We start from the raw sequence: 20,554 nt of genomic DNA, 5'->3' as shown, positions 1-20,554 counted from the left end.
ATACACAAATAGATCAGCCATAATCATATGGAATGGTTAATCAAGCTTGAATAGTTAAATAGCCTAATTCTGTTCCCAATTCATATATGTTTATGTTCTCACTGATAATACCAGCATTGGGTTGCACGGTGGCACAGAGGTTAGCACTGCTGCCTCACAGTGCCAGAAACCCAGGTTCAATTCCCGCCTCAGGCAACTTTCTGTGTGGAGTTTGCACATTCTCCCCGTGCCTGCGTGGGTTTCCTCCGGGTGCTCCGGTTTCCTCCCACAGTCCAAAAATGTGCAGGTTAGGTGAATTGGCCATGCTAAATTGCCTGTAGTGGTAGGTAAAGAGATAAATGTAGGGGAATGGGTCTGGGTGGGTTGCTTTTCGGAGTGTTGGTGTGGACTTGTTGTGCCGAAAGTCCTGTTTCCACACTGTAAATAATCTAAAATACAAGATATACAGAAGATCAAATGCTGTAAGCCAGGAATTATGCTTTATAATTCCATTGTTGGACGAGTTGCCCTGGAGATGGCTCAAGTGTCACCCCAATTTGCTGGCAGGGATCTGGACATCCTGGTGGATGAGATGGTGAGAGAAGACTGTTCTTTTTTTCTGAGGCCTGCCAAAGGAGACAACAGCACCAGCTTTGCCCTAACATGCCACCCAGGTAAGTGATGTGTCCACTCAGTCCGAAGGAACATGCAACAATGCTGCAAGCAGATTAATGATCTTCCATGTTCGCAAGGGTAAGTGCCACAATTTCCTGTCTGCTACTTCACACTCGCCCTAACTCTTCCACTGTACATGCCTCTGACCAAGGCTCATCGTCCATCACTTTCATTATTGCATGCAATAGCTTCCCTCACCATCTGCTGGATATGAGCATAAACCTACACTTCACCACTGTATCCACTATTGCTCAGGGAAAATGGCGAAGTGATGGAGAATAAGGGTGACTGCCTTCATTCTAGGTGCCCCCTTCTTCACAGGAAACAGGGCATTGCCAATACCCAGTGGAGGAGGAACCACATACGGATTCACCAGACACTATTTTCAGGACACTCCAGGGGTGCCTGAAGCCTTCACCTGCCTGTGATACTCAACCATATAGAAGGTCAAACCATGGATGATGGGTCTGCATCTGGTCAGCATGTCCTCAGCATGTTTGAGTCCTCCAGAAAAAAAATGTCCCTGTGGTCACCCATGCAAAATTCCAACACCGACAGGCTCCACTCTCGGACAATCTTCCTCAACAACAACTGCAGACCACAGAACTGCACCTCGATGTAGTAGGAGAGAAAAGAGAAAAAAAAAACATCAGAGGGCACAGCGATGACTTGGGTGAAATTTCATTGCAAGTATGTTATCACATTTGAAAATGTATATTCAGATTCCATCATCAGCTGTCTGAGCAACTATCAATTTAGCTGCACCTACAATAATAATGTTAGAGGGGCTAAACATTCTTAGTATCACACAACATTCTAACCAGCTCTGAAGAAAACTCAGTCAGGATTGAATGAGGTGTTAGAACATGCCATGGAGGTTCCCATTGGCTTGTAACTAAGTTTTCCTAAACAAGTAGAAAATGAAGAAAGAATAAACTTGTAAGATACTTTAGCAGTTGGGATTAAAAATGGGAAGTTGGCCTCTCCAGTCTCAAAACATCTACGGTTAGAGATAGATGACTTTGTGTGACTCAGTTCCATTAAAACCAGATGCCAAACTCGTCCTGCCTGGGTCACTGATGCTCCTGTGCTGTAAGATAGGTGAAGATCACATTCCTTCTGATGAACATCCTCATTTGTTACTTGCCACAACTCTCTCAGAGTCTCATTGTGTGTAGCAAACCCTCACTGCAAACTCCTGAAGTCCAGTTGCTCTTCAATGAACCACCCAGATCTTAAAGGAATGGGAGCCTCTTGCTGAGGAGATGTTATGGCCATAATTGGCCCCAGTGGAAGGAAGTGTTGTATAGCAGGAGAACAGGGCATTGTGCCCTGTTGTTGTGACTCTTACATCTTTGCAGAATGTGGTGTCACTGCTCCTCTCTTAACTGGAGGACAATCCATCACGGATGTATGACTGTAAGTTTCCTGCACTTGCTTTGCAACAATTGGGTACCTTTGGCTAAGACCTCTGCATTAGGAGGCTTTTCCACCTAAGTTGGAGGTTAATAGTGCTCCAGCGTTCCCAGATGCATGTGTTCCTTATCAATTTCCATGGTTTCTCTTAGTCCACTGAACACAGAGATGACCACAACTTCTGTGTCTGGATCTTTTTGTGATAAGATCGAGTAACAGTAGCCATTTGGCTCCTTAGTTCAATTCCACCTAGTTAATAGGATCATTGCTGAGCCATCACTTCTCATGCCCATTTTCCTTCCCTTTCCCTTAACTCTTGATCCCCCTACTGATCAAGGATCTATCGATCTCAGCCTTAAATATACACATTGACTCGACTCCAATAGCTCTCTCTGGCAAGGCAGTCCAAAACGTCTCACTGTACTCCAATTTGGGTTTCACCAGCAACTTGTACAGTTGCAGTAAGACTTTTCTATGCATTTACTCCAACATTTCATTCGCCTTCCTGATTACCTGCTGCAATTGTTTCTGTGTTTCATGCACAAGTATCTCAAGTGCCTTGGAGTTGCAGCTTTCTTCAGTTTTTCTCCATTAATACACTATTCCTTCATTCTCCCTTCTAAAATGAACAACTTCACATTTTCCAACATTCTTCTCCATTTGCCAATTCTTTGACCACTCACGTAACCTATCAATATCTCTGTGTAAACTTGATGAGGATGTGCCAATGTTGAACTGAGGTTGACAAAGTTAAAAATCACACACTATCAGGTAATGGTCCAAATGTTTGGAAATACGCACTTTCAGAGTGTTGCTCCTTCATCATTTAGCTAGTGGGGCAGGATCATAAGGACACAGAATTTATAGCACAAGATCACAGTGTCATGCAACTGATATGATATATTGAACAATATATCATATCAGTTGCATGACACTATGATCTTGTGCTAAAAATTCTGTGTCTTATGTTGTCCTATGATCCTGCCCCACCCGACAAAGGAACAGCTAGTACTCCGAAAGCTAGTACTTCTAAATAAACCTGTTGGACTATAAACTGGTGGTGTGCAATTTTTGACTCTGTGTAAATTGTTTGTATCCCTCTCGCAATCTGCCTTTTCACATATTTTTGTTTTGACTGCAAATCTAGCTACAGTACATTTGCTTCCATTCTCCAAATCATTGATAATTATTGTAAACATTTGTGGCCCCAGCACTGATCCCTGTGGAACCACACTGTTTACAGATTACTAACCTGAGCAAGGACCCCTCAATCCCACTCCCCGTTTCCTGTCTATGATCCAATTCTCAATGCCACAAATGACTTCTAACACGAGACTTGTTCAATGAAGCCTATATAGGCAATATCAGAAACAATTGTTATCAGTCAGCATTGCAGAACCCACATTGATATTTAAAGACATTCCCCCAGACACTGGGACATGGAGGCCTCTGACAGGGATGGTAATAGGCTGCTCCACATGGACCTTTAACACTATCGACCTGACTCAGATGTATGATACACAAATCATTTGATACACATACATTAAGAGATTATAAATGGGATATGAAAAAAAGAACTCCACCTGCCACACCCACAATCTCACTTATCTAAGAAATGCATGTTAAATAAAGGATAATGGTGTGTATATTTTGTCGCCAAAGCTGTGAGGTGAGCAGTGTTGTGCTTCCTTAATTTATACAATCTTTAAAACGGGATTCGTTTGTAATGTTCAATGACATGATCAAGATTACTTGTGGCCAGGGCTGGTATTCAATGCATCTTACTGCCCTTCTCCCTTTAGGGGGTAGTCATTGGGGGTTTGAAAGGTGCTGGCTGAAGAGTCTTGGTGAATTTCTGAAGTGCATTTTGTAAATGTTTTCATTACTTTTGCTGTGAGTTGGATTGAGTGGATTTGATGCCAATCAAACAGACTGCTTTGTCTTGTGTGGTGTCAAGCTTCTTGTCTGGTGTTGGAGCTGTGCCCATGCAGGCAACTCCTGACTTGTGCCTTTGGATGGTGGACAAGCTTTGGAGCAACAAGATGGGTTATTCACTGCAGTATTCCCAGCATCTGACCTGGTCATGCAGCCACAATACTTATGTCGGTAGTCCAGTTCAATTTCTGGTCAACAGTAAGCCCCAGGATGTTAATAGCAAAGGATTCAATAATGACAATGCCATTGAATATCAAGGAACAATACATGATTTTACCTTATTGGGGGTCGTTATTGATCAGCACTTGTGCGATACAAAATGGGGAGGTGAAAGCATACTGGTATTATTATTTTAGCTTTGACAAAGGGTCAGTTAGACACAAAACATCAGCTCTTTTCTCTCCTTACAGATGCTGCCAGACTGGCTGAGATTTTCCAGCATTTTCTCTTTTTTGGTATTATTGGAGGTCTATTAATCCAGAGACCTAAATAGTGTTCTGGGGACCCAGATTCAAATCCCACCATGGCCGATGGTGTAATTTGATTTTTTTTTAAAGCTAGAATTAGTAGTATAATGATGACCAATGAATTCATTGTCAATTGCCAGGAAAATCCCATATGGCTCACTCATGTCCTTTAAGGGTGGAAACAGTCATCCTTACCTGATCTGACCTACATGTGACTTCAAACTCACAGCAATGGGATTGGCTTTTAACTGCCCCCGGGCGATTAGGAATGGGCAAGATATGCTGGCTGAGCCAGCAATGCCCTTATACAGTGAATGAATTAATTTTTTAAAAAATCCAAGTTACTTGCCACTTACCAGCCCACGCTAATATTTCCCAGATTTTGCTGCATTTATGATAAATGTAAACTCATTGATGCAGATGGTTGGGCCTAGGACACTACCCTAAGAAACTCCTACAGAGATGTCCCTGGAGATGAGATAACTGACTTCTACCAACCATAATCATTTTCCTTTGCACTAAGCACAACTTCAACCAGCAGAGAATTTTCCCCTTGATTCCCATTAAATCTGGTTTTGCTAGTTCTCTTTGATGCCACAATTGGTCCAATGTGGCCTTGATGTTTTGAGCAGTCACTCTCATGTCACCTCTAAGGTCTGCTGTTCTGCACATGTTTGAATGAAACTTATAATGAACTGAGTGGCTGTGGTGGAACTCAGACTTGGAGTCAGTGAGCTAAGCAAGTGCTGCTTGATACATTGTAGGTGACTCCTTCTATTACTTTGCTGAAGATTGGGACTGAACTGTTGGGGTGACAATTGGCCAGGCTGGATTTGACCTGTTTTTTTGTGTACATAACATAGCTGGGCAGTTTTCCAAATTGTTGGGTGGATGCTAGTGTTGTAGATCTACTGGAACAGCTTGGCTGGAGACAGAGCAAATTCTGGACCACGAGTCTTCAGTACTATTGCTAGAATGTTGCTGGGCCCCTTAATTTACACAGTATCCAATGCCTCCAATTATTTCTTCCTATCATGATGTGAGAAGTGACTTAACTGAAAATTAGTATTTGTGATGCTAGGGACTTCTGTCTGTTGCAAACATTTCTGACTTACCTTTTACACCGATGCTGGATTTCCTAATCATTGAGGATGAGAATATTTGTGGATCCTCCTTCTCCAGTGAGTTGTTTAATTGTCTGCTGACATTCACTACTGATGTGACAAAACTGCAGAGCTTAGATTGGTTCCTTGGCTATGCACTTGAATAAAGAGAAAAATATTATGGACACAGTAATCTGAAATCTGAAACAAAACAGAAAATGCTCGAGAAACTCAGCAGGCCTGGCTGCAGCTGTACCAAGAGCTAATGTTTGAATCCAATATGACTTCTTCAGAACTGAGAGATTAGATTAGATTAGATTACTTACAGTGTGGAAACAGGCCCTTCGGCCCAACAAGTCCACACTGACCCGCCGAAGAGCAACCCACCCAGACCCATTCCCCTACATTTACCCCTTCACCTAACACTACGGGCAATTTAGCATGGCCAATTTACTGACCTGCATATCTTTGGACTGTGGGAGGAAACCAGAGCACCCGGAGGAAACCCACACAGGTCAGACAGCATCCGAGGAGCAGGAAAATTGAGGTTTTGGGCAAAAGCCCTTCATCAGGAATATTCCTGATGAAGGGCTTTTGCCTGAAACATCGATTTTCCTGCTCTTTGAATGCTGCCTGACCTGCTGTGCTTTTCCAGCACCACACTCTTGACTCTAACCTCTGGCATCTGCAGTACTCACTTTCACCTGGTTTAGTGGTCACCTATAAATTCCAAATTTAATTGAATTCAGAATTCACTATTTGCCACAGTGGGATTCAAAGCCTAACCCGCAGAACATTGCTTGGGACTCTGGTTTACTAAACCAGCAACAGTACCGCGGTACCAGCACCATCAACTTAGTTTCTTATTGGCAAGCAGCTGTCATTCTTCAATTTAAATTTACTTTAATTAAAAAAATGAAGAAGTTAATTACCAATGTTTTCTTTGGTGCAAAAAGTCCTTCATTGCCTCCTATTAATCTCGTGAAAAGATAATCAAAACTTAACATCAAGGTTAGACACAAACAAACACATATAATATGTTTAAATGGGACAATTTGTGGTACAGATAGGGAAAAACAAAAGTTAAAGAGTCCTTAGAGTATCTGAGGCGTGAGATTGTTGAACTGAGACCACAGTTTTATGGTTGACATATCCTCAGTTGTGGTGGATCTATAGATCTTTGAGTTTTTCATCAGTGGCATTTTGCCCAGTTTGCTTTTTCCTTGGGCACTGTATTTTAAAAGGATAAAAGAAACAATTAGGAAGAGTGAATTCCACTCTTGTCACAATTTATTTTTTCTGCCTTGCTGCTCTGCTGCTCAAAAGCAGCTGTTGAAGTAAAGTTCAATATGCATTCTGGAGTCTAACTTCATTGTCTTCCCAAGCTGGCTGACTAGCAGGTGAACCCTTCATCTCTCAATATATGGAATCATTAGAGACATGTGAATTAAACAGGAAAGTTGAATTTGTTGATAATCACTCACTACCCTGTTTTCATTGTCTTTGGAGTAAGGAAGAAATTATCTCAATGCAGATGGTTTTGTTTCTTCCTCATGGGTCTCAAAAAGCTTGTGTCTATCTGAGGTCAAGTGGCCACTGCAGCTATTTTGCGTATACATTTCTTCCTTTCTAAACCATCTTAGTCCATGACTTGCTGCGCTTCTCCAGAGCTACACTTTTGACTCTGATCTCCAGCATCTGCAATCCCCACTTTCTCCAGGTCTTAGGCACAGGTAGTTCTGGAATAACACATGCTTCAGCAGCACGATTTGAATAGAATGTCTCTGAAGAATTAGGGAATGGTATTTTCGAGAATGCTTACCTCTGTTCGCAATAATGCAATTTCAGCAGGGATCACTTCGCATGCCTCATGCTGCACATGTGCCGATGTCTGCCCCGAAATCTCCACACAACTCTGAGTATGTGCGACATCAGCACTGGTCTTTGTGCCATACTGCGCATGCACTGATGTTACCTACCACCAGAGGAGCTTTCTGAGAGAGGTACTGTACAGACAGCAGCTTTCTTGCATTTTTTAAATGTACTGTGTTTAATTTACTTTTGTTTCCTTAATAAATATGATTTCAACTTTCATTCAGGCTGTGCTATACTCTGCATTAGGCTTTTGGGTGAATTTTGAGGATTGTGAGTGATGTGTTTCGCTGGTCTGCCCCAACCCTACCTTTCCCGTAGGCCCCATTATTTCCAAAAAGCGTGCTTTGGTGGTTCGCAACCATGGTGTTATGGGAGAACTACCTGCATAACAATTAGATGATAAAAGTCAAATTTCAATAGTCCTTTTTAATACTATTATAATAACATTGATATGGTCTGTTTAAAATCGCAAAAGCAGTGCAAAAGTATAAACCGTTTAGGTTGAAGTTTCATTGCCCCAGATGGTGAAAATATGGTGAGATGGGGGAAAAAAAGTTTGAGATGTCAAGGAAATTGTCTGAGTTTCCACCCAAATTTGGAACAGTGAGATAGGAATCTTGCTAGTGATCCTTAAGAGCCCTATTTGCATGTATTTACATCTCATCAGTACCCATTCTCACCTTGTTCAAATGTAATTTTCTATTTTCCTTCACAACGGTGAGAAACTAGATAGTGCTAATTCTCAACATGAAAGTCACAGCGGATAACTGGTAGCTCCACTTTGCCAGTTGTTCTTCCAGGCCTCCATCTTGACCTGCATTCCCCAACATCACAGGGCAGGCTCCATGTCTAGTATTTGCCTGCATCTTTTGCCTACAGAGGTTGGCATCAAACACACACTCAGGCTCACCACATCATCATGGCTCATCTCTGACTCACTTACAATAGTCATCCACTTCAATGCTACATTTTAGAGCATGCTGATATTTTGTATTGTAATGCTGCTGCCAGGTCACTTTGTGTGTAAGGATAAATACCTTTAGCTTGGTCTCTTAGCACTCACTCACTTGGCACTTACACACCGTATTTCTGTCTTGGCTTTTAATGCCGACAAAAAGCCAGACAACTTGCAATGTTTGTCAGCAATGATCAGTCAAGAACGTGGACATGTTGCTGCGTGACACTGTGCTATATTTATATGCCACACATGCAGCATAACCTAACCTGATCACAGCATATGCCAGCTTTGAATACAACAAACACATTGATTATATTCAACCAAAGGGACATGTCTCAAAGTCTAAGGGGAGTAGTATATGGGAACTGTCTTCAGTCAGGAGCTACTGTCACAGTAACTCAAGAACATCATCTGATCTCACTCCAGGGCCTTGGACGTAGATAGTCAGCTGTTTAAAGTGTCCAGGGTCAGGAGGACTGTATCAATACATGATGGGGAGTGAGCCACAGTCAGTCCTGCAATCCAGTGCAAGTTTGGGGACTAGTGGCAAGTCAGTCAGATGTTTTGCAATGATCAGTCAAAGGTCTGATCACTTGTCAAGTTGGGAGGGGTTTGGGCTACAGACAGTTTAGGAAGTCTGGTCGTTGAAAGTGAAGGAGATTTATCAGGGACCAGTGCACTGGTGAGGCCTCAGGGGAAATCAATTATGGAGATTAGAGACAGCATGCTGAATGCAGAGGTGATAATAATTGTGATGGGGTGCATTTCAACATATAATTTCAACATCTGGAACACATGAATATGAAAAAAAACAGCACTGCAAGTAATGGGGAACATTGATGGTCATGACCACACTGGTTTTGATGAAGGGACTGTACACTTCAATATTTGGCATAACTAAGCCTGGGTTTCAGGGGTAATTGGGGAGAGGAATAGTTAAATAAAAGGACAAGGTGGGAACATGAGGAAGATCAAAGCTTGTGGAGTTGATGGGGAGGGCAATGAAGAAAGGAACATGAAAGTTTGAAGGAGTCAGCTAGTCTGTGTGTCTGCAGTCGAAAAGGGTGGCACTAGAAAAGCTCAGCAGGTCAGCATCTGAGGAGAGGAGTCAACCTTTTGGGCATAATTCACTCTGTGAAGCACTACCTGTTTAGTTTTCCACCCTCAATGAAAAGTGCAGAATCAAAATGGAAAATGGTTGCACCACACTTGCTGTGGATTAAGTGCGTATTATGTTTTGTGAGAGTGCAGCTCACCTTTTGTTTAATGTGAAGCCCTTCAAAGGGCAATAGAATTAAATAGATGCACAGTACAGGTTAAAAATATCTGTAATCACATAATTCTACATGTAGACCTCATGCAATTACCTATAAGGTTGGGTAAAAATCCTGGCCACAAGCAACCTTGAACAGGTCGCTCATTAATAATCCTATTAATGGCTGTGAATCACAAGCTGTAGATGAAGTTGTAGATTTATCTTAGATGCCAAAATCATAACCACCATCCAAAGTTCCATAGTCTACACAAGAAATGGGGACTGCTCATTTCACATGTACAATGAAATGTCTATTATCATGTATTGTCTTTCTAGGTTAATGTGTAGACTGGGACAGATGGGAGAAGTTCTCACTATTGCCACCACACTTACGACTTCTGACTGTATTTGTGCCAAATGATTAAAGCAGTAAACATCTGAATTAGGTCAGTGATATGCAGGATCCAACTGAGGGCCTCCTTGTCAGAGGCCATCATCTCCCAATGTTCTGAAAATGATGTTCAAATATGACTTGTGTGAGTGCTCCAATTTCTGACTGTTGATCACATTACTAAGGAGCTGTTTTCTTTCTGACTTTGCCCATTTTAGGTTTGTTGCACCTGTCCCAGAAGATCTCATTTCAGAAGCACTAAATGGATGTGGAACACATGCATCTGGAAGCCCCGGACCAGCACCACCCACCAGCAGATGTGGTGCAACCTCTGAATGTGGAATTTCCAGACAAGGGAGGCTTCATGAAGTAGAGAAGATGCATTTGGCCACAGTTGTTCATCATCCATAGAACGAAGATGGGAGAGGAGGCAGTGACACTATACTCTATTCAGAGGTGACTGTCAGAATGCATATCATGAGGTGCAATGAACCTGTAATGGAATAACTTCTTCCACTGAGGCCAATGAGGGCCATAAGTTATCTCCTCCACATCAGATTTCCATGTGAAATATGTTCAGGGCTTTGTTCTTGCACTGTGCAGGACAGAGGACACTGTTCAGTCCTCATACAAATATGTACGATGAGGGTCAGTGAGAGATGAAACAGTGTGTCAATTAAGACAATGAAGAAATTTTTCAGACAGAACAGCACCTTCAGCATTCTACAATGCAGAAGCGTCTGCCAAGGTAACCTCTTTGAACCTTGTTCAATGGAACTGAATTACGTGAAGTCATCTTTCCCTGACTCTAAATGATCTGATGCTGCTAAGGGTGACACACCCCTTGTCTAATCCCACCTTTAATTGCAGCCTATTCATTTGGTCATCCTATGCATTTCATGTTATTTGATAAAAGTTGAGGTTATAAATTCATGGAAGCCTTCACAAGATCCATTGGTCACTTGTTCAATTATGATAAAATTTCATGGTAGTATGGTTGAAACAAAAAGGATAATTATCAATCAGATAGGGTTAGAGAATCGTGTGCATTAGTTCCCAGGCCAGCTGCAGAGATGAGGTATCGGTGTGCTCACCAGGATGTGCTTCCGAATGAACTCTGACTAACGTACCCATGAAGGGTCAGTATCTGAGCTGGTGAAGGATTCAAGAAACCTTGCAAGTGCTTTCTCAGGCATCTGTGGCTCATCATTCAGAGGTGAAAGAGCATAAAGAATTAATTGAGAAATAAAAGTTGAAGTTTAGCCATGACAAGAATATAGTCACAGAAGTGGTGATGAGAGAGCAGCACTGCAAATGACAATGAATCTTACTCGGTTGCTGGGACACTGAAGTTTTGACATCACAACATGGACCTCTCCCACTATGATGAGATTTCTATCCATGTAGATGATGAGGGGTTGAATGTTAGGCAATCCACCAACTTTGAGAAAGTGAGGACTCCAGATGCTGGAAATCAAAGGTGAGAGTGTGGTGCTGGAAAAGCACAGCAGGTCAGGTAGCATCAGAGGAACAGGAGAATCGATGTTTCGGGCATAAGCCTTCATCAGGAATGAGCCTCGAATGCTACCAGACCTGCTGTGCTTTCCCAGTGCCACACTCTCAATTTCAATCCACCAAATTTGGTTCTTTCTGCCTTGTGTTTTCTCTTGCAATGGACAAAGGGAGGCAGAGTGAGATGAAAGTGGAAGCTAGTGCTTGTACACCTGGGAGAGATGTGATGAGGTGTCAGGTGTTAGCTAGTAGGAAGTGCAGAGGGCATGCAGGACGAGTACATCGGGAGGATAGTGTGGGCGAGTGGAAGTGGGAGAAGGCGCTGCAATCAATTGTGAGAGTGTTAGACTGTGAGTTTTGGTAGGAGGTGAATGCAGTAACAGAGTTAGAGTGTTTATGCAGCAGCAGAAAGAAGATGGTAGCACCATTGCATAGCAAAGAAGGTCATTAAACTTATTCCTGCTTTGCTGGACATTCCTCCACACTGCAAAGATCACACTGACCTAGGTGGCATCTTCAGTTTAGGTTGGCAGGAACTGTTGCCGTTGCCACTTCAGACAGTCTAGAGGAAAGTTGATAGCCTTCCTCTCCGTCACCTTATCCATTGGCACCTCCAGGGCCCTTGTCAGCCATCTCCAGGGCAACTTCTCCGAAACTGCAACTGCGAAGGGCAGTTTTAGGCTTGCAGTGATTGAAACGGCGCACAGCTGGAATTGAAAACTGGTACCAGCAATTGAAATCCAGATGATCTCGCAGTGGGAACTATTTCTGCCACTGGTGACTGCATGATAGCGTGATGCACACTTAATGAAGTGTAAAGTTGCCTGAGAAAACTCATGAGGACTCACAGAAAGAAGTTCCCTGAGATTAATAATTAGCCAAATTTTGGTAAAATTCAGCACTTTGTCTTCGTCAGAATTCTATCCTGAATCACCAGAGCTAAATGGTTACACTTTACTGTTTAAGATGAGCCATCTTCACAATCTCCTTTTACTGATACCTTTAGGAAGCTCGGCTTGGACGTTCCTTTTTTTATAAACAGTAAATTTGTCCTTCATTTTTTCATTGTATACTTCACTTGGGAATGAATCCTCAACAAAATTAAGTTCTTAAATGGTTTTAGCAATTCTTATCTTGTGTGATTAAATTGAAGAGCTAAGCCGCAGCTCATTTCATTTCATCTTTTTTGAAATGCCGCCTGACCCGTAGGTCACAAGGGATTATTTCTTTCTGTACTGCTGAGCCTTGTATTGTTAGCTGATATTGCCTCAGTAAATGAGAAACTGATGTTAGAAAAATGCTAAACATTATTTATAAATATTAACATCAAAAGGGCAGTTGTATCAGATGCCTGGAAGGGGGGGAGGGGGTGGCTAAAATACCTCAAACGCTACAATTAGTATTTGCTTTTTAAGCAGGGAGATGGGAAAGAGCAGCAACTAAAACCATTCCCTGTGGTAATGTGAGTCTTTTCAAAACAAATTCAAATCCACCAGAAGGAACTAAGTATTAATCTCAAGTTCTTTGATAATAAGCATAATGATAAAGAAATTACATGGAAAGAAAATAAATGGTTTCAGTACAACTCAGTAGCCAGCAATGATTCACTGCTTGTGAGAGCCCGTAATGGGAGGCCAGGTCTGTAGCAGGCATTTAACAAAGACAGATGTGAAGCCTCCTTGCCACCTTACTGAATGATAATACACAGAAAGCTCCCACCGAGTAGCCAAAGAGAAGGAAAATTACTCTCTTCATGAGAACTTTAGCAAGATTGATTTATCATTTTGAAGGAAAAATTAACCAAGGAGAGTGGAATGACAAACAAGGAAATAGATACAGCTTAATTTCTTTTTACTGTTAAACCCATACTGGGACAATGTCTGGTTAAACAGTTTTTTTTAACCTCAAGGGAAGTATTGGCTGTCTCACATTGGTGAGGTTTTATGATGTTTTGTATTGGCCACCAGTACAACTGCTGTTCTAGTCTGGCAACATTTTTAATGTTTATTCTGGGCTACACGGTACCATTTTGAATTCATACAGGATCTTTCAGAAGGCCATTATCAAAATCTAACGTCTTGGCTTGGCAATGAAAAATAATGGGTGATGAAAACATATGTACAAACATGATGTGCCGATGTTAATTTTCAGAATTTGTCATGAAGTTCTACTGTACAACAATTAAACAATAATTCTTGTCAATATACAAAGGGGCTGTAATTTGATAAAAAAAAATTTAAATGCAATTCTAAGGCAATTGAAGACTGATAATAAGTATGCTGAATGGAAAATAGTGACATAAAAAAAGCAGAATTGTTTGACGCTGACCACTGACCATTATTTACCTTAATATGAATTCAGATTCAGACTCAGGAGTGTTTGCTGTGAATTTACAGGGCTCAGTGTTCAAAGCTCTCCAGCATAACATCATCTTCTCATCGTATTATCATTTCTTAAGATCTCTGAAATGAAATACCATAAATATAAATATTATTTGTTATAATAGTATTTATTTGACATTGATAGAGTAGGTTAGCTAAGTTAAAGGTGATGCAATTGATGAAACTGGAAAAATATTGTTAGTGTACTGTCAGTTATGGGTGAGGAATTTGATTGAAAGAAAACCATCAGATACAGTGATTAGAGATGTCTCATAAAGCAATTAAAGATGCTGTAATCAATAGGGTTTATGCTGAAAGACTTTGTACCAAATGTGTTTGCTACATAAGCAAAATTGCCCAAGGTTTTTAAGAGGCCAACGTAACTTACTACTTATATAAATTAAGCAAATTAACACATTTCAAGGAAACAATTTCTTTTATTTCTTCCTATTCATGATTATAAATAAGATTTTTTACAAAAATAACATTCTGTTTGAATCAGTTGTCTGACGTCAGTTGAGAGGAATCACAGTGATTAGCCAATAATTTTGAGATTGGTTGTCAATGTCGATAGTATTGAACTGAAGTGAGGGAATTCAAGGGGAAGGCAATCAAGGGAACAGTACTCTCAGGTAAAAAAAAAAGATTGTCAACGGAATATGATTAACCATGATTGGGGGATGTTTCTGAAATGAGGAATTTATAGTTAACTGTCATCATATTTCAAAAGCATTGTTGACTTTACTGACTGTGGAATCAAATTATTTTACAAACAAAAGTCAGCATATCTGGCAGATTCCTCTACGGTAGAAACTATCAGTAATTGTTTCTAGGGTGTGGGTCAGACCTAAAGTCTTGACTGAATGACAGAGACTTTACATTTGTTGCGTATTTGAAGTACTTCGCAGGAAAGGAGTAATGGAAATGATGAGGAGTTATTTTTGTCTGCTTCTTAATTTGGAGTAGATATCCACACCTACTGGATTAAAGTCAAATTGTAAATCAATCAGATTTACATCAAGTTGGGGTAAATGGTCTATGTAAATTTCCTAACAGATTCTGCTGCAAGGAAGGAAGACAACACATGTGTCAGACTGGTAATTTAATACTGCATAGTGCGCACATTGACTTAGGGCAGGAGGCAGTGAATGAGTTGCAAGAGTGCTTTCACTTCATATCAGTGGTTTCACTGAATGCAATCTTGTATAAGGCCGAAGAAGTCCGAAGCAAATAGTGCATTGCATACATTTGGAAAAGCTACCAAGCTATGAATTTGTTGAACATATGCATGTTACTATTAATATTAGTAGAAATTTTGCTCCATGACCAGTGCACAAAATGTTTCCTTCGACAGCGATGATGATATTTGTTTTAGTTCTCCTCCTCAAAGTTACAGTGTCCAAAACTGAATACATATGACAAAATCATTAGTTTTTAATAAGACTTTTAAAAAGATGTACTGACATAAAATCACTCTGTTATAATTGCTGTTTTCAATCCTTTTGAGCTTGCAAGGGTATTAAATATTATCATATCAAAGGTTTAGTCACTACCATAAAGGAGATATAATTTAAATGGACAGAGGCATATTTGCAGTGATTATTCAAAGTAGGTTATTTGCACCTTGTATTTCAGAATATCAGGGTACAACTTAATTTAGCTCAAATAGCTGGCTGTCACTAATGGAAGAAATTTGCCTTCATTTTATCATTGCTATTGTGTCAAGTCGAAGAATACATAAAACATGAAATCTGATAAGCGGCATATGAACACAGCATGGGTAATGTAATGAATGAAGGGAAAAATGATTGCAAGACTGATGTTGTGAATGTAAATTTCCTCCAATAAACTGATTTTGGAAATACTTGTGGCTGGAACGGTCGCAATGGAATATAAAGCTTATCAATATGACTCCACAGTGGTATTTATTTCCTTTAGCTCCGATGCCTGACAGATGAATTATACAGGGATGATTTAGTGCCTAAAGATGTATGTCATATTCTATAAAAGACTTGTATCAGTGGAAAAATTATGAGTGGCACAACCCCCAGTCTCTCAGCCAATGATCTATCTGTGGTTAGGCTGGCAGATTGAATTACCCCCATAACAGTGTTTAGGCCTGCATGATAAACAGTCCACTTGTCAAATATTTTCTCAAAAAATGTGACCAAAGGGGAAAAATGTAAGTGGTTAAAGACCAACCACAGCATGAAATATGAAGCATAAATCGCCAGGGTCGCAAAGAGCAGGGACTTGGTTACTAGGGCTCCAGATGGATTAAATAAAGCCGCTCCTCAGGGATGGTGCAAAGGGATGCAATAAAAGGGATACAGAACAGAGTGCTCTTATGTTGAACAGTTTGAAGACAATCTCTGTTAATTCGCAAACTGCAGAGTCAAATTAGTCCAGTTCCCATGTAAGGAGAATTACATATTGTCCAACAGTAATAAATCTCCACTTCTTCTGTCAAATAAACCAAATTGAGACAGCCTCTACTGTGAGCGGTTCATTAAAATGTCTACTTTAATGTGGGACTTTGTTTTTATAATTTATATACTGCTTTCTTTCTATTAATACCAACATTGGACCCAATGTTGAAAGAGAGACAGAATACAAAATGATGGAAACATTTTTTTCAGCCACGTTTAACACTGCATCTGGGTTCTGCAGATGGGTCCACAAACTCCCCCAATTAAGTTTTAAACACAGATTAATTAACTGCACCAAATTGTTAAACCATCATTTGTAATCAATTCATAAATCATGTGCACCCTCTAAAGGACAAAGCATTAGCAGAAGGCAGTTTTGCACATTTCATACAGTAGCGTGCAGTTAAAAGCAAAAAACAAGATGAGTTAAAAATCCCTTTCACAGTAGGCGTATTCCTTTCCCCTCTAGCAAATGTTCAGTTAATAATAAGCACTGAACAAAGAATTAGATCTGAAAGAACAAAGAGCAAGGAAATAACTGCAGACAATGAAAAACAAGACTGATCTGACTGCCCTGCAGAAAGTGTCTATCAAGAAAGATGGGTTAATGGTAAAAGCCAGCTTATACTTTTTTCTCATCAGAAGAGGTCAAGGTTGTTTTACAGTTCAACTTTCATTGCTTGCACCACTAGTTTGGCAATTTTATTTTGTCACTTCCCCGAGCCAACATTATCACTGGCCGTGCAGCCTTTCATTTGAAAATGACTACCTGAGAGGCCTAATGCTCATCATCAAGAAATACAGAGCTGTTGAATGATGATAGGTTACTGAATATAAACAGTGCCTGCAGCAAAGGGGAACCAAAGAATGTGAAAAGATAAATAGGACAGATACTTTGTTTCATTGTCAGTGGCACTCTGCGTTATTTGAGGCACTTATTTATGCACTGTAAGCAGAACAATACTGAAAAAAATGATTAAATACTGACTCTTCAAGCAATAGACATCTCATTGTGGCAGGCCTAGCTCGCCACTGGGTGGTTTTGATAAAGGCAATATGAGCTGATAACTGATACAATTTGCCAGGAATCGTCAGGCTGCTGACAGCTACTATAGTTTTAATAAAATCATTAGAATGTAAATGTTTTATTGCAAAATAAAGAGCCTCCAGCAAGCATGACATTATCTACAGCTGGAGAATGAAAGTACCGATTAGCATTTGAAGATTTAATGATACACAAGTTATCTTTATTAAAATTTTAAAATCAAGTCTTCATTCTGTATGATTGAGTTTTAAACAAATGTAATATCTAGTTAGTTCCTGCATAAACCTTGAACAATTATTGAAAGTGTATGGCCTCTTAACATATGTTTCATCAGAATGGAATTGGATTTGCTATTTTAATATGACAAAGTAGATGGCCATTTATTGTAGCTCATTGCAAAGTAAAAATTTAGTTTTAATTTTACTTATGAGTGACAACATCCTTTTTAATTATTTCTAACTACTAGAACATTTGCTGATATGTTTTGGAACTTGCTAACAAAATAATTTTATGTAACATTTAGTACAGAAACTCACTTGACATACAGAATGAAAGCATGATTAATAGTAAAGCTAACATATAATGGAAGAAGAACACAAATTTTAGGTCAATTGTTTTGCTGAACAATAGATGTACACACGAGGTCAATGTGAAGTCAGACCTTGAGGTCATCTGTTAAACTGAATAAGATCCAATATGGCTGCAGAGGAATGTGCTTCATAAAAGAACAAAAATGGCATCAAATCCAGAGTGTGCACCCTGTAAGTTATTGCATGTCAATCTGAAATGATCTGAAAAATACAAGTGAGTATTGAAGGTCATGCTTTACCAGATCAATATTTGTAGAGGAGCAGGCATGCATGAATAAAATTCAACTTACATTCATGCAGAATTACATTTTCCTATTTTTGAGTTTTTAAGTCATTTGGGGAAAATTAATTAGTTCTACTCAGATTCTATTAAAATAGTTTTCATGTTGTAGAACCTTTCTTTTTGGTAGTTCAATTATTTAATGTCTTGTTAATGATGGTTGATGGCTTAGTGTTTTTGTTAATGATGGCATAATCCATAATAATGACACAGAAAATAATCCACTATATATAATATTAATAATTCTTGATCCAAAATAATGAAGATGTGTGGAATAATCATTACCATAATTGAACCTAAGTGTGTAAAGCTACATTAAATACGGATTTTCTGACACTGGTGCAACAGAAGTTAAAACAGTTCTGATACTTGTCTGGAGGGCAAAGCTTCCCTTTGTATAACTAATCCTTATTTGCAAAATCCAAATAAAACACAAAGAAAAACATTCACTGATTTTAGTTAGTGGTACAGTCATAACTTTCTTGAAGAGATTACATAGTATTAAAAAGAGGCTCTAAAAGTTTGAAAAACATTGCTTCAGGTTACTTCTGGGATTTTCCAATCCTTGTCAATCATTTGGAAAAATGATAAAATTTGTGTTTCTTTAATCACATCTTGATGAGACAGAAGACAAGAGAAAAGAAAGTCGAACAAGTTCAGACGAACGATTTAACAAGTTTGACGGTAATATAAACCCGAAAATGCTGGAGACAGCAAGTAAGTCAATGTCGGTAAAGATGAAAAGGTAAATATGAAAAGCAGAAAATGCGAGAGATACTTAACAGTCCTGGCAGCATGTGTGGAGAGAGAAACTGTTACACCCTTGACTTCTTCATGCTTCAAAGATACTGCCAGCTTTGCTGAATATTTCTAGCAATTTCTGTTCTTATTTCAAACAGCCAACATCTGCAGTGTTTTGATTTTCTAAAAGACAAATGTATTTTTAAGCATCAGAGCAAGTGTTTAGATGTAGCTTTGTGTTGGACTATTATTTAGAAGATAGAGTCAAAAATGAGAGCTTTCCAGACAAGCAAAAACAAAAGTATTGCAATCTATATTGGTGACTAATTAAGCTTATATTCCAAGCAAACAAGGATGTCTTTTAATTTTCAAGCTTATTTAATAACTTATTTCATTTATAGATATTTTTGTTCCAGCTCAAACAACCAGAGCCTTTAAGAATAGAGTGAGTAGTACAATGAATGTACAATTGTAGCTAATTATGGCATTGCAAGAATTTTACTGTTGCCATTAGCTGATGGACATTTAACATGTTTGCATGACATCTCTTGTGATATTTTATAACAGCTATTAACTTATTTTATCCAATAATTCAGGGTTTATACTTACCCCAATAATTTATATTTTATATTGTTATAGCCAATTTCAGATGCATGCCAGGATGTCAAATTCTGTTGGTGCACTAGAATGAAGCATCAGACATGCAGGATGCATATCCAGTTGATATAATGATGCAAGTGTGGTTTCTTCTTGCATTTAGTACTTTTTGTACTTAAAATAATTATTTTGACACAATCTACTGAGCTCTTTTTTTAATCCTTAAAGACAATCTTGTCAGCTCAACATTACCGTGCCAGTCACAAAATAATTTTCCTGGTAACTTTGTTAGGAGATAGGCATTGTGAGTGTATTAATCCCCACAATCAATTATCCACCCTCCCCAAAAGGAACTGCTCCTCAGATCTCATCATCACATTGTGAAACTGGTTGACTTTACCTCATCTTTCACTCATAACCAGCCCCAACATGTCCACCAATCCAATCCTCTAATATTGCTTATAATACTGATTGACCGGCAGCTGTTAACCTATCTATCTGATTTTACTTACTGGTACTATCTCTTCAGAAACTCATGAAGGAATAAAACAGAAACGAGGAGACAAAGACACAAATTGGTTGAAAAACACTGTGTAATAGACCTGCTTACATTATGCTCAAGGGGACTCCGGGGACTGTCCAATCCATGAAAGAATAATGGTATGAGTTGGACAGCCCTGGGACGATTAATCACCACCACAATGCAGATTTAGCATGTTAGGTGAAAAGATAAATGTGTAAAATGCTGTGTCAAAAACCCATAGTGCGGCCCACACTGTAATTTTGGGACAGTAATTGAACTTCACTATAATTATCCTGGGGAGATAATATTAACTTATAGTCTAGTGTGAAAGAGAGAGTATATAATTCATCACTCTATGGGCTTGCTCAGTGCATTGTGTTATTGAAATATGATGGCTCCATT

The 20,554-nt window shown here is 39.5% G+C and overlaps 1 long non-coding RNA gene across 1 annotated transcript; it reads right to left on the bottom strand.

The window, feature by feature from the left end:
- Positions 1 to 386: 386 nt before the first annotated feature.
- On the bottom strand, positions 387 to 20,069 carry LOC122549729 (uncharacterized). The gene is made up of 4 exons (XR_015757078.1): positions 20,030 to 20,069; positions 13,912 to 14,028; positions 5,588 to 5,733; positions 387 to 1,260 (listed from the first exon to the last, which is right to left on the bottom strand). It is a non-coding gene; the product is annotated as an uncharacterized LOC122549729 (long non-coding RNA).
- Between the last annotated feature and the right edge of the window lie 485 nt (positions 20,070 to 20,554).

Source organism: Chiloscyllium plagiosum, unplaced genomic scaffold, assembly GCF_037043375.1.
Source record: "Chiloscyllium plagiosum isolate Xiang-an unplaced genomic scaffold, Cpla_swu_hap1 HiC_scaffold_5, whole genome shotgun sequence".
Taxonomy (NCBI): domain Eukaryota; kingdom Metazoa; phylum Chordata; class Chondrichthyes; order Orectolobiformes; family Hemiscylliidae; genus Chiloscyllium; species Chiloscyllium plagiosum.
This window is presented reverse-complemented; position numbering and strand designations above follow the sequence as displayed.